At 42.8% G+C, this 12406-nt stretch overlaps 1 pseudogene across 1 annotated transcript; it reads right to left on the bottom strand.

The window, feature by feature from the left end:
- Nucleotides 1–2528: 2528 nt before the first annotated feature.
- LOC105528776 lies at nucleotides 2529–3401 on the bottom strand (annotated as a pseudogene). The gene has a single exon (XR_001004406.1). The product of XR_001004406.1 is annotated as a U2 small nuclear ribonucleoprotein B'' pseudogene (transcript).
- Nucleotides 3402–12406: the final 9005 nt, after the last annotated feature.

Below are 12406 nucleotides of genomic sequence, written 5' to 3'. Positions count from 1 at the left end.
CACCTGTGTATCAGCCTGCCCTGTGCATCCGCTGTAATCTTTATTGTGTCTTGGAGTTCTTTGAGAATGTGATTAAATCTATACACCCTTTATTAAAAATATATATATAGACACACACACACATACATATACATGCATTGTTGTCTGTAATTTCAAGAGTTTTAAAGGATGCCCTGAAGCACATTCCTGGGATCTCAGGCTAAGAACACCTGCTCCATCTTAAAATTTGATACTTTTCTCGGCTTCTATTTTAGTCTTCTACCTCCCTGAGGGCAGGAAGGAAATCTTAGTCAGCTCTGTGTCTACCATCATTCCTTGCACATAGTGAGGATCTCTTGAAAAAAATGCACACAAACTGAGAAAGCAATGAACCAGTGACTCTTGAAATTGAGCAATAGCACCAATCCTAAGCAATCCACCGTTTGCTTCTGTGTTTCCCTCCACCTACCTACCCATGGAAGCATGTCTAAGACTTGCAGAGTCAGAAATAAGGAGTGCTTCTGACATCTACACAAAGCAAACAACCAAGAGTGCCTGCCTCAGGACATTGTCCTCTGTGGTGAGGGAGACAGTTACAGGACTGTCCCCAGAGGATGCTTTCTAAACCTATGGGGGCATGTTTTGGTTGTCACAATAATTAGGGGGCCACTGTCAGTGTTTATTGGGTAAGACACCAGACATGTTGCAATGTCTAGGTTAATTCTGCATTGCAAGAATTGTCCAAAGTCTCACATGACTCCCAATTGTACCATCAGATATTCATGTAGGTGAAAATGTATTTATAGATCTGTGATTCTGGATCCTAACTCTGTGTTCCAGTGTAATTTTGGTACAGTTCTAAATGTACACTGAGTTTTCCAAAAATGCAGCTACCACATAAGTCCATGTGAGACTGTAGATTGTTTGGCTGGAACTTTACCAAGAGCTGTTCTCCTTTTGAATAATCTCCATACTAACGTCTACATCTCTGTTGGGATTTGAGCCACCAGCGAAGCACACCTGTATCATGCTACATGTGAGAGCTATTTTATTCACAGTGATGCTACATAGGTATGTAAGCTCTGACTACTTTATCATGTCTTCTGCTGTAGTTGTACCAAAGCACTTACGTATTGAAATGTATATTCTTCTTTAAAACTATTTTTTAATATTTCTCATTTATATTCCAGTAAGAACATTCTACTGAATTTCAAAATTATGTTTAGAAGTAAGTTTTGTCACTTAGATATTTAATTTCAAGAGATTAAAAGAAGCATTACAAAAAGGTTCCTATAAAAAGGAAATTAAGTCTGATAGTGAACTACAGCAATACCATTTATATGGTGAATCATTAAGGATGCTTTTAGATGCAAGTAACAGCATGCTAAATGTGGTTTGAAAAATAAAGATGTTAGTTATTTCATAAAACAAGAAGCCCCGAGGTAGGTATTTTCAATGTTGGCTTAGTGGCTTAATGCGGTGGAAAATAACCCAGGTGACTGTCATCTTTCTGCTCGGCTACCTTCAGTGAGTTGTCATTTATCCTCAGGATTGTCCCTTTGACATTGCAAGAGAACTGCTGCAGCTCAGTCTGTATCCAAAAGAAAGAGGCACTAATTTTCCCTTGCATGGATCTTTTAACTAAAGAGGACCATTTTTTTCCAGAAGCTCCAGCGAAGACTTTCTTTCTGGTTTAATTCGCCAGGATTTAACTAGATGCTGATGGCAGCAAGGGGAGCTGGGAAAGCTAGTGTTTTCAGTATTAAATACAGGTGGCTCTGCTGGCAAGGCTTTGGACGGGGGACTCAGGGGCACAGGTGCAAATGGCTGTTGGTTGCAATCATAACTGTTTGCTATGATTACTCAGAACAAAAAACATCTAACAAATGGTATGTTTTAGAATGATATATCTATATGTTTATACTTAACCAAAAGTATGGAAAAAAGTCATCAGTGAGACTATGTTTAATGGTATTGATTCTGCATACCCTTTTTCTTCCTAGTTGCCACAATTTATTGGTTTTTGTTTGTTTTTTGTTTTTGTTTTGTTTTTCTTTTTTTTGAGATAAGATCTTGTTCTGTTGCCCAGGCTGGAGTTCAGTGGCACGATGACAACTTACTGCAGCCTCAACCTCCTGAGCTCAAGCCATCCTCCCACCTCCAACTCCCAAGTAGCTAGGACTACAGCTGTGCCACCATGCCTAGATAATTTTTTATTTTTCTGTAGATACAAGGGTCTCTCTATGTCGCCCAGGCTGGTCTTGAACTCTTGGGCTCAGGTGATCCTCCCACCTCGGCCTCCCAAAATGTTAGGAATACAAGCATGAGCCACCATGCTCAGCTCTAGTTGCCATAATTTGATTTTAAATCAAAGTGGCATGTTCTATGTTCAAAAATGATTCAACTGTGCCACCTACCTCATGGCTTTACTGTGGGCGACAAGTGAGAATACATGCAATTACACCTGTAAGGTATTCTTGATCTGATAGCATTATCCCCAAAGAATGCATATGAAACGTAGCTGTAAGTTTATTTATTTATTTATTTTTCACAGAATACAAATAAAAGTTTATTGTACAAAATTAAGGCCTTCGTATTTCATAGTTCACCAAGGCTAAAGAAACACTAGATAATTTAAGTCCTTCACAAAAATTTCACTTTCACTCCCCGTAATCTCTATTACAATGACCCAACCAAATGTTAGCAAAACAAACACTATAAATAACACCAAGTCCTTTAAAGATGACTATCCCAAATGTTATTTCTTGGCATAGGTGATCTTCATAGCATGGGATGTTGTGATCTTAAATCCCTGCAAAGCATCCCTGGCAGCTCCAGCCTGACCATCATTTTCAAATTCAACAAAAGCAATGTCATGCCTCCCTGGTACTAGACATACTTCCTTGAAGCCAGGGAACTGATTAAACAGCATGGATAACATCATCTCATTAGTCTCTTCTGGTAAGTTATTAAGGAATAAAATATAGTTTGGAGGATAATCGAGGACCTGAGGATTTGGTGTTGAATTTCCTTGGATATTAGCTGAATTTGAAGTTCCCTAGCCAGGCCTTTTGTTTGTGGTGGTTGCAGTCTATTCCACAGTTTTGCCCTTTTTCTTTTCTTTGTCAGCAAAAGTGCCGCACATTTTAGATATTATATCCGAATCTGTTTTTGCATATATATTCACATTGGTTTACCATGAAATGTAAATCCTTGTGACTGTCTCAAAGCACTTGTGGATGAGCCCAGTTCCTTAAATATGACAAAGGCCTGCCCCTCATCTTCATGGTCCTTAAAGCCACAAAGTCCACCACATGACCAAACTAAGAAAACAGGGCATATAGGGATCTCTTCAATTCTTCCTTTTTAATTTTGTCATTCACATTGTTGATATAAATTGTATGATTTGGTCTGATACCCATGTTTGAGTTAAATTCTTCAGAAAGAGACAGTAAATAATCTAAGGCCTACGTCGTCTCCCATAAGAAACAGAAACTACTGTAAGTTTATTTTAAGCTAGGTTTCACAGCCTAAATGAAAATTAAAATGGAAAAAAAATGTGTGAGATTGAAATTTTGCAATCTAACTTTCAAATTCACCTAGAGATATGATAGGTTAGACTACTAGAATACTGAGAATGTAACCTTTTAAAAAATGGAAATAGCAAGAAGGGCAATCTTCTGTCCTGTTTTAATCCCCACTGGCTATGCCCTGTCAAGATCTAGAACACAATTAGGCACTAGAACCAGGAGCCAACAAAGCGTGATGATGCTCTCTGCAGCCGCCACATGCTGAGCATCTCCATGCTCTTTGGTGCTGCTCAGTGGAGCCAGAGTTAACCCCAGGGACCAGATGTCAGGGTTTGCCCAGGAAGGTCTCACTTTACTCGTACTACGGATACGGACAGGAGGCAAGGAAATACTAGGTAGTAGAGGGCGGTTCCCCAGCAAAGGCCCCACCCTCAAGCCTGGAAACCCGAGGCTTTAAATGGGAATAGGCATTCCTGTTTTTGCTCCCAAATGTTGCCTTTTCCAAGACCACCGTGGCCCACCACACCCCCATCCTATATCTATGAAAATCCCAATCCCCAGGCTCCATGAGCAGAAGTATGGCAGAGCAGCAGAGCAGCATGGCAGAGAATGAGAGAAGAGAGGAAGCATCTGAGAGGAGTTCGGCTGGGGGCATTGGGAGAGGAGATCAGCTTCAGGATGACTGAACTCCAGGAGAAGATCATCTTCCCACTCTATCCCCTCTCCAGCTTCCCATCCCACTGAGAGCCACCTCCATCACCCAATAAGATCCCCGCATTCACCATCCTTCAAGTACATGTAACCTCATTCTTCCTGGATGCAAGGCAAAATTTGGGATGCACTGGGTGCAGAGACCCAAAAAGGCTGTCACCCTGACTCTTCGCTGAGCTATTTAACACTTAAGCCATCCCCAGACAGCAGGGCTAAAAGAGCATTGTAATACTCGTAGACATTGCCATGGGGCCAGAGCCCAAAGGCGCTCACCCTGGCTCCGTCTCCTGCTCACCTGCATGCTCCCCTCCTATAAGGGATTTGAGCATGTGGTGGCCAAGCAAATGAGCCACACCCCTGTTGCAAGTCCCACAGAGGGGTCCAGGGAGTCTCCCATTTCATTACTCCTACCCTAATTAAGAGTGTGCTGGTTTGGGGATAGTTACCTCATGAATCGATTTTGAAATTCTAGACCGTAAAGTCTCAACTCACACCCAATCTCTCAGCTGAAGAAAGAAAAGTTAAAAGAAAGGGAAAGTTGTAGGGTTGGGGAGTTGGAGCAGAAGAGGGTTAAACAGGAAGGAAAAAAAGAGTAGGCCATTAAGAAAATAAAAACTCAGGCCCTACATTAGGAAGAACAAAAATCCAGAATGCCATTCCTCCAGGTATTCTCCTTCTTGGCTGGGAGGGCTGGTGGGGAAGGAAAATTTCACAACAGCCCAATGAATGGATGGCTTGTTTCCCTCCAAGGAGGCTTACAGCTGGACACCAGTAGTCCGAATAGCGGTCCTGTTTCTCAGGCAGGCTTCCAAGGCCGCCAAGTGTTACAAGCCCTTCATAGAGCAGTGGATTTTAAAGGTGAATTGAAACTATTTTAAGATCCCTCTTGGGTAGCAGATGGACAGAATGACGGATTGTTACTATGGTGTAGTTGTTTTCATTCCTGGCCCAATTGCCGCACTAAGCACACAGCACTGTGGGCTCCACAAGAGACAGGCATGGTTTGCTCTCTCTGCAAGCACGATGTGTTCTGTAAAACATGCAAAGAAAGAAGAGTGGGAACCAGATTACAAGTTCTTCTAAATAAAATAGAAAAACATTTACTAGGCCATAATAGGACTAGGCAAGCTAATGTGGAATTTCGTTTTGATATTATCTTTGAGACCCAGTTGGGGGAAGGGGGGTGACATGTATGTGAAATTGTACTTTCAGGAGTTTTATTCAGTAATCCAAAAACTAAGAAGTCTTTTGATTGGATCAGTGTTACCCAATTTTGGGGCCAAAATAATAATAATAAACTTTGGTATACCTCAGTGGTTAAGAGTTCCAGTTCTAGGCCAGGAGTGGTGGTTCACGCCTGTAATCCCAGCACTTTGGGAGGCCAAGGCGGGCGGATCACAAGGTCAGGAGATCAAGATCATCCTGGCTAACACAGTGAAACTCCGTCTCTACTAAAGATACAAAAAAAAACTTAGCCGGGCGTGGTGGCAGGTGCCTGGAGTCCTAGCTACTCAGGAGGCTGAGGCAGGAGAATGGTGTGAACCCGGGAGGTGGAGCTTGCAGTGAGCCGAGATCGTGCCACTGCACTACAGCCTGGGTGCCAGAGCTAGACTCCATCACAAAAACCAAAAAAAAAAAAAAAAAAAAAAAAAAGGTTCCAGTTCTAGATTAGATAGCCTTGATTCAAATCTCAGCTTCATCGGTTACTAGTAACTCTAGGCAAGTTTCTTAAACACCTTGTATCTTGGTTTTCTCATCACTAAAATGTTGATGTTGCCTCTGTCATAAGGTTGTTGGGAAGAGCTGATAAACAAAATGCTTAGGACACTGCCTGGCACATCCTGGAGCTTGTTAATGTCAGTTGTGGTGGTAGCTGTCACTGTTAAAAGGTGTAATTTCAAGGTTCCATTGTAATCTCTTAAATGTGCTTAGCTATGCTCAAGTTGGCCAGCCAGGGAAAAATGTTTTTTTCAGAGATAAGGTACTGATATTTCGATAATGCTCCCAGTTTCCCTCCCTTGAGGAGGTCAGGAAGGAGGAAGGTTTGTGAAAGAATGGAGCTATTATAAAATATAGTTACAGGGTTGTATAGCTCTAAGGGGTTTCTGTGCTGCCCTGGTTACTTCTCTTGCAGAAAAAGTGTTTGGGAGACTGAGGCTGGCAGATCACGAGGTCAAGAGATCGAGATCATCCTGGCCAACATGGTGAAACTCCGTCTCTACTAAAAATGCAAAAATTAGCCAGGTGTGGTGGCACGTGGTGGCACTTGGGTGGCTGAGGCAGGAGAATTGCTTGAACCCAGGAGGCAGAGGTTGCAGTGAGCCGAGATTGCGCCACTGTACTCCAGTCTGGTGACAGAGCTAGACTATGTCTCAAAAAAAGAAAAGGAAGTGGTAAGAATTCATAGCAATTACAGTCACCAAAGCTGGGAAGGTAGGACTGAAATGTTTTTGTTCCACAAAAGTTTTCTGAGCCTTTGCCTGCACCAAGTACTTTATTAGGACATTTTCACGCTACCTGTGTGATGCTCAAGGACTTCATTCATTCACTCACTTATTCCACAAGTCCGTGAGCATTAACTATGGATCAAGAACTGTCCTAGGGGCTGGAGATAGAACAACAGACACAACAGGGTCCTAACCTCAGGGCCTCACAGAGTGTGGGGGATGCTGACCAGTAGCAATCATGAGTGATAGCTCAGGAACTCAGGGAGCAGAGAGGAAAGGGCCAAACTCATCACTTGATTCACGGGAAAGCAATCTCAGGTTCTAGCACGGGCAGAGTCCACATATGGAAGTGTTTCAAAGTGGAGAATTCCTGATTTGATGTCAGACTTAAAAGAGCAGGTAAAACTCAGAGCCAATTTAGTATGAGCAGCGAGGGGAGACAGGGGAGTTGGCAAGGCAGGGACTAGGTACCACTCATTAGTTCTTTGCCTGCAGCGTGATCAGCCTTGTGCTAAGCCCTTTCCGCCATGCTCTATGACAATCCACTGAAGTCAGGAGGCTGTTGTCTTTTGACAGATGAGAAACCTGAAGCACAGGGTATTTAAGTGGCTTGGTCAAGGTCTTCCAACTGCTTAGTGGTGCTGGGTTAAGCAGATGGCTGTGGCTTCAAGCTTTGGTTTTTCCATTGCCCGACGGGGGCTTGGTTCCAGGAAGGCAAGTGGACTCCATCCGGGATATTATGAAAGGAAAACTAAGAGCATGTTGTTACATCCAGAATGATGGTAATATGTTTAAAATTAGATTATATTAGGAAACTGGCAATACTATGTGCCCCTAGGTGTGATCCAACCTGGATGGGCAAGCCAGGCAAATAAAGATCATTATCAATAGCCTGATATGCCCAAAGTGTTAATTTGCACATAGGACTTGCACTGGCCACTCAATCAGGCTACTTGTGACTTCTCTTTCCCTGAGATACCCATTTGGCCCAGGGATGTATGCAAATGAGTTCTGGATGTTCATAAAAGCTCTGTCTCCCCACAAAATGCAGATTGCCAAGTGATGCATCTCTTCCAACCAAGTTTTCATTCTCACATCTTTGGTTCTTTGATTGATTTTGCTACTCCATTTCTAGAACCTTCTTTTCCATCACCCCCATCTTGGGTTGGTTTGTGTTTATATTCAGCTCTAAGTAACAGAAACCTAAACAATGGCTTCAAAGAACCATGAGGTTTAATTTTTCTTAGTGGCAGTTGCTAGCATTAGTGGAGACATGAAAATGTTGATCCTGTCAAGAAGTAAATTGCTTGCATAGATGGAAAGATATTTCATGCTGCCCTGAGTCTCCAGATTGTTATTTACTGTCCTAGATGGGGCCATTTAGTTTTCATGACAGGCTGCTGACTTTCTAGTTACTGTCTTCTCTCTAGCTGGCCTGGCTCCATTCTAATTTCATCAGATTCAGTCTATTATTGGGCCAACCTGGAGCTTCCCTGGGTAGCTGCTCCACTTGCCAATGGTTCAGAATGTGGGTCCTGGGTTAGCTCTGAGATGCCCTTCATTTTGAGTTGCTGAAGCAGAGCTTTCACACACCCTCAGTCCCATGCTCTTCTGAGGGCACAGAGAAACCATGACATGGGAACAGGAGATCATTGAAAAGCCTACTGTGTGCCAGGTGCTTTAGACACACTTTCTCCCTCATGCCTCATGAGAACCTAGGAAATGAATCCTGTTATCTTTTCCATTTGGGAGATGAGGACACAGGTTTAGAAAATGTGAATAAAAAGACTGTATGCCAGCACGGGTCTGTCTGATTCCAAACCCTATTGTCTTTCCAGTCACACTGTGCTGAGCCCTGAAAGTTCCAAATTGTCCTAAGTTCCTTAGATACCTACATCAAGGGTGGGGCAGGGGTGGAGAGGAGAGAACAGAGTAGACACGATATCTCAGGGAACCTCGGATCAGGCCAGAACCCCAGGGGCTGGGTGCTACAGAAGAAATTTCCCTGGAACCTGCTAGTGACCCAGACTAGAGTCTCTGATGATTATGTAACAGCCATAGCTCCCCCAGACGGCTGGTATCCACAATGGCAGAAACAGGGGATCCGTTAGCTAGCTTAGATATTCTATAAGAGCTAGGAGAAATCATACCTAGGTCTACACTACAGTTAGGCAGAAAAGGTTCAAAATGCCGAGTTGCCTTGCTCCTTGCAAGAGTCACATCAGCTCCTGTTGGTGGTCACTTACCTTGCACACATCAAAAACTATAATCAGTGCTTCTATATCTCTCTCATTAAAAAATGACTTAGATTTCATAATCATTTCATAATCACACAGGGGGCAGTACACAGACCCTCACTGCCCCAACGACATTTGCAAAGGCACTGGAGCAGAAAGGGTCTGTGTACTGCCCCCCAAACTGATCCCCATCAAGCAAAGATTTCCACAGGGGCCCTTGTGTTCTGTCTCTAGAAGGAGAGGTAGCAACCTGCTGATCCTGTGGGCTCAGGTCTCCTTACCCATCCCTCACTCCTCACCAGCATTAGGAGACCCCATACCCCTTTCTGGTCATCACTCTTTGTTCTATGGATTGGGGCAGTGCCACTCATCCACAGAAGAGGACTTCCATGTCTATAGTGGTCTTCGCCATTTCCCAGCAAATGGCCACAAGATATCCAGTTCTTTCATGTCCTCCCAGGTAGACATCCTGCATGTCTACCCCAGGTCTCACAGTTCTCTTGGGACTGCTTGGCCTGAAAGGGAAATAAGCAGATGGCTTGTCTATACCATACCTGTTTACAAAAGTTATTTCATGTGGGGAACTGAAGAAAAAAGATGGAACAGGAAGGAAGATTCTGTGTGTCGAGCCTCTGGAAACGGGAATCAATGAAACTTAAGTTCTCTCAGAAAGTGTGGGGTGCATTGTACAACTTAACTTTAGGGAGCATGGTCCAATACAGTGCTTCCCATCCTCTCTATTGTCATGGTGCACGGGGAACATGATTGTGTTTGAACCACACACTGGGGAACAAGGTAAATAAGCAAGGCCACTCACAGCCAGAAACAATAGGCCAGGAAGCTCTGGAAACCCCAGACCCCACCAGGCCGTACTGAGAACAAGGAACTCAAGTCTGGGCACACCATTGGGAGCCTGTAGTCCAGGCAATAGAAGGTTGATGAAAATCCAGAGGAGCTCAATCCTGTCGTCACTGATGTGTGTATTTTTCCCCTGGGCAGCTCAGGAACCAACACAGCTACTTGGTGTCTGGAGCAGCTTTCTAAAACCTTCCCTCTCTGAGCCTCGACTTCACCTCAGTCTAAAAATCACTCAGCAGCTCTGAACTCCTGATGATCAAGGGTCATTCTGATCATACATGATCAATTCTGTTTCTCTCATATAGCCAAAAAGTCAACAGCCCCCTAAGGAAAGGAAGGAAGAGAATTTGTATGATTCACACCATTACCGGGCAGTTTGTACTTTATCTCTTCCTTCCATAAAGCCGGTAGCAAAAAAACTGTTGTATTTTGATTGGTGACACCCCACAAAAGGTCTCAAGACACATCTGCTATTTTGTTTTTAATAGCTCCCGCCTTATTGCATCTTACTGCTAATGTAAAATGTCAACCAGTACATTTTTAAGTGGGCATTTTTAAAATAGTTTATTGCATCTTCAATTACATTTATGACCTAACTAGCTGTTGCAAAGTTATATGAAAGTCATGATTGGAGTTCACAGCATTGATGCTAAAAATAACCTAACAAAAGGAAGAAGTGACTTAAATTCATGTATATGTTTATCAAATTTAATTTAATGGGTAGCTTTGAAATGACCCAGCAATCCCACTCCTAGGTTTATGTACCTGAAAGCAAATTGTGCATAGATCCGCCAAAAGACATGTACGAGAATGTTCATAGCAGCTTTATGCAAAATAGCCCCAAATTGGAAATAGCCCACATGTCTGTCAACAAAAGAATGAATAAATAGCTCATGCTATATCCACATAATAAGATAATACTTGGCAATAAAGGCAACACACTTCTAATACAACACGGATGAGTCTCACAATAGAAGAATAGAAGCCAGTCATAAAAGAATACGTCTTTTATTATTTCACTTATATGAAGGTCAGGAGCACATGTCTGGAGTGGTTCCTTCCAGGTGGAGAGGCAGGGATTGACTGGAAAGAGTATGAGGAACTTTCTGGAGTGCTGAACTTGTGATGCCTTGATCCAGATGGTGGTTACAAATATGTACACATGTTTAAACAGTGAGCAACACACTTTAGATTGGTGTAGTTTATGTACTTGTATATCACAATAAAAAAATTAAAATTAAAATATATTTGACATACATTGAGTGTCTGGGAAAATTTCCCCAGTCACTTAACTATCCTTTATGGTTTAAAAAACAAAAATTAGAAGTTGAATTAGGCAAGGCCAGGACCCTTTGGAAGAGAAACAGGATTAAACATCTCATCAGGGACAGGTGGAAAAACCATCCAGCAAAATTCGTAGAACTTCCTCTGCTGACCTGGCCCATCCTGAAGTCTCTCAACGTGGGGCTTATTCTACCCTTTTTGCCTCCATCTCTCATTTTCCTGATTTCTTCATCATGTCTTTCCAAATTTACACGTTGAGGTCCTAACTCTTAGTACCTCAGAATGTGACAGTATTTGGAGACAGGGTCTCAAAGACGTAACTAAGTTAAAATGAGGTCATTTGGGTGGGCTCTAATTCAATCTAACTGGTGTCCTTATAAAAAGAGGAGATCAGGCCCCAGGGGAAGGACCACATAAAGATGCAGGAAGAAGATGACCATCTACAAGCCAAGGAGAGAGGCCTCTGAAGAAACGAATCCTGCTGAGACCTTAATCTTGAACTTCTAGCCTCCAAAACTGTGAGAAAATAAATTCCTGCTATTTAAGCCACCCAGTCCATGGTACTTTGTTATGGCAACCCTAACAAATTAATACAAGGTCTTTCTCCTGGTTGAGACCACTCACATTCCAACTCTGGCTTCCACGTGGTATGGCTGCTTCACCTAAGTAGCCTTAACTTTATCCTTAATCTGTGTCCAGACCTCAGTTCCAGAAGATATTTGGCACTCTGGACACAAAACATACTCCAAGAACAAACTGCTTTAGATAAATAAAGGAAGCCCAAGTTTTACTTTCTGGAAAAAGAAGGGTAGGGGGTGGAGTCTAACAAACTCACAGTAACCCAAGCAACTTCCCAGCCTCATTCATGTAAAGCCTCTCCCAAAAGGAAGTAATTATTTGGCCTAATTTAGGGACTCTTTTTAAGAAAAAGAAAGAATTGGACAATCAATCAGAAGAGATCTAGAGCATCATGTGTCTTTCTATGTTAACAGCGTTTGTCAAACCATGAAAGGCTGACTTCTACTTCCCAGAGCATGGGATAGACATGCTGTCCCCTATTCCTTCTGCTAAGTACTTCTAAAAAACCCTGAACATTCTGTATAAAACAAATAGCAGGAAACCCTTTCTACCTGAAAGGTAGAAAGAACAGGCCAAATCAGCTGGAGAACTTGGGACCCAAAGAATGACATGGTGGTGAGTTCCCTGGGTTTTCTTCTTACCTCATAAATCCCAGACTTGGAGCTGAAGAAACTGGCAACTGGGAATGCCAATGGGCACAGACAAAAGAAAGCCTCAATCAAAGCCTACTTTCTCTAGCCAAAGGGCCAGGAAAGGGCATCCAAGTAGGACTGGTTATTTT

The sequence above is a fragment of the Mandrillus leucophaeus genome, unplaced genomic scaffold (assembly GCF_000951045.1).
Source record: "Mandrillus leucophaeus isolate KB7577 unplaced genomic scaffold, Mleu.le_1.0 Scaffold731, whole genome shotgun sequence".
Lineage (NCBI taxonomy): Eukaryota > Metazoa > Chordata > Mammalia > Primates > Cercopithecidae > Mandrillus > Mandrillus leucophaeus.
This window is presented reverse-complemented; position numbering and strand designations above follow the sequence as displayed.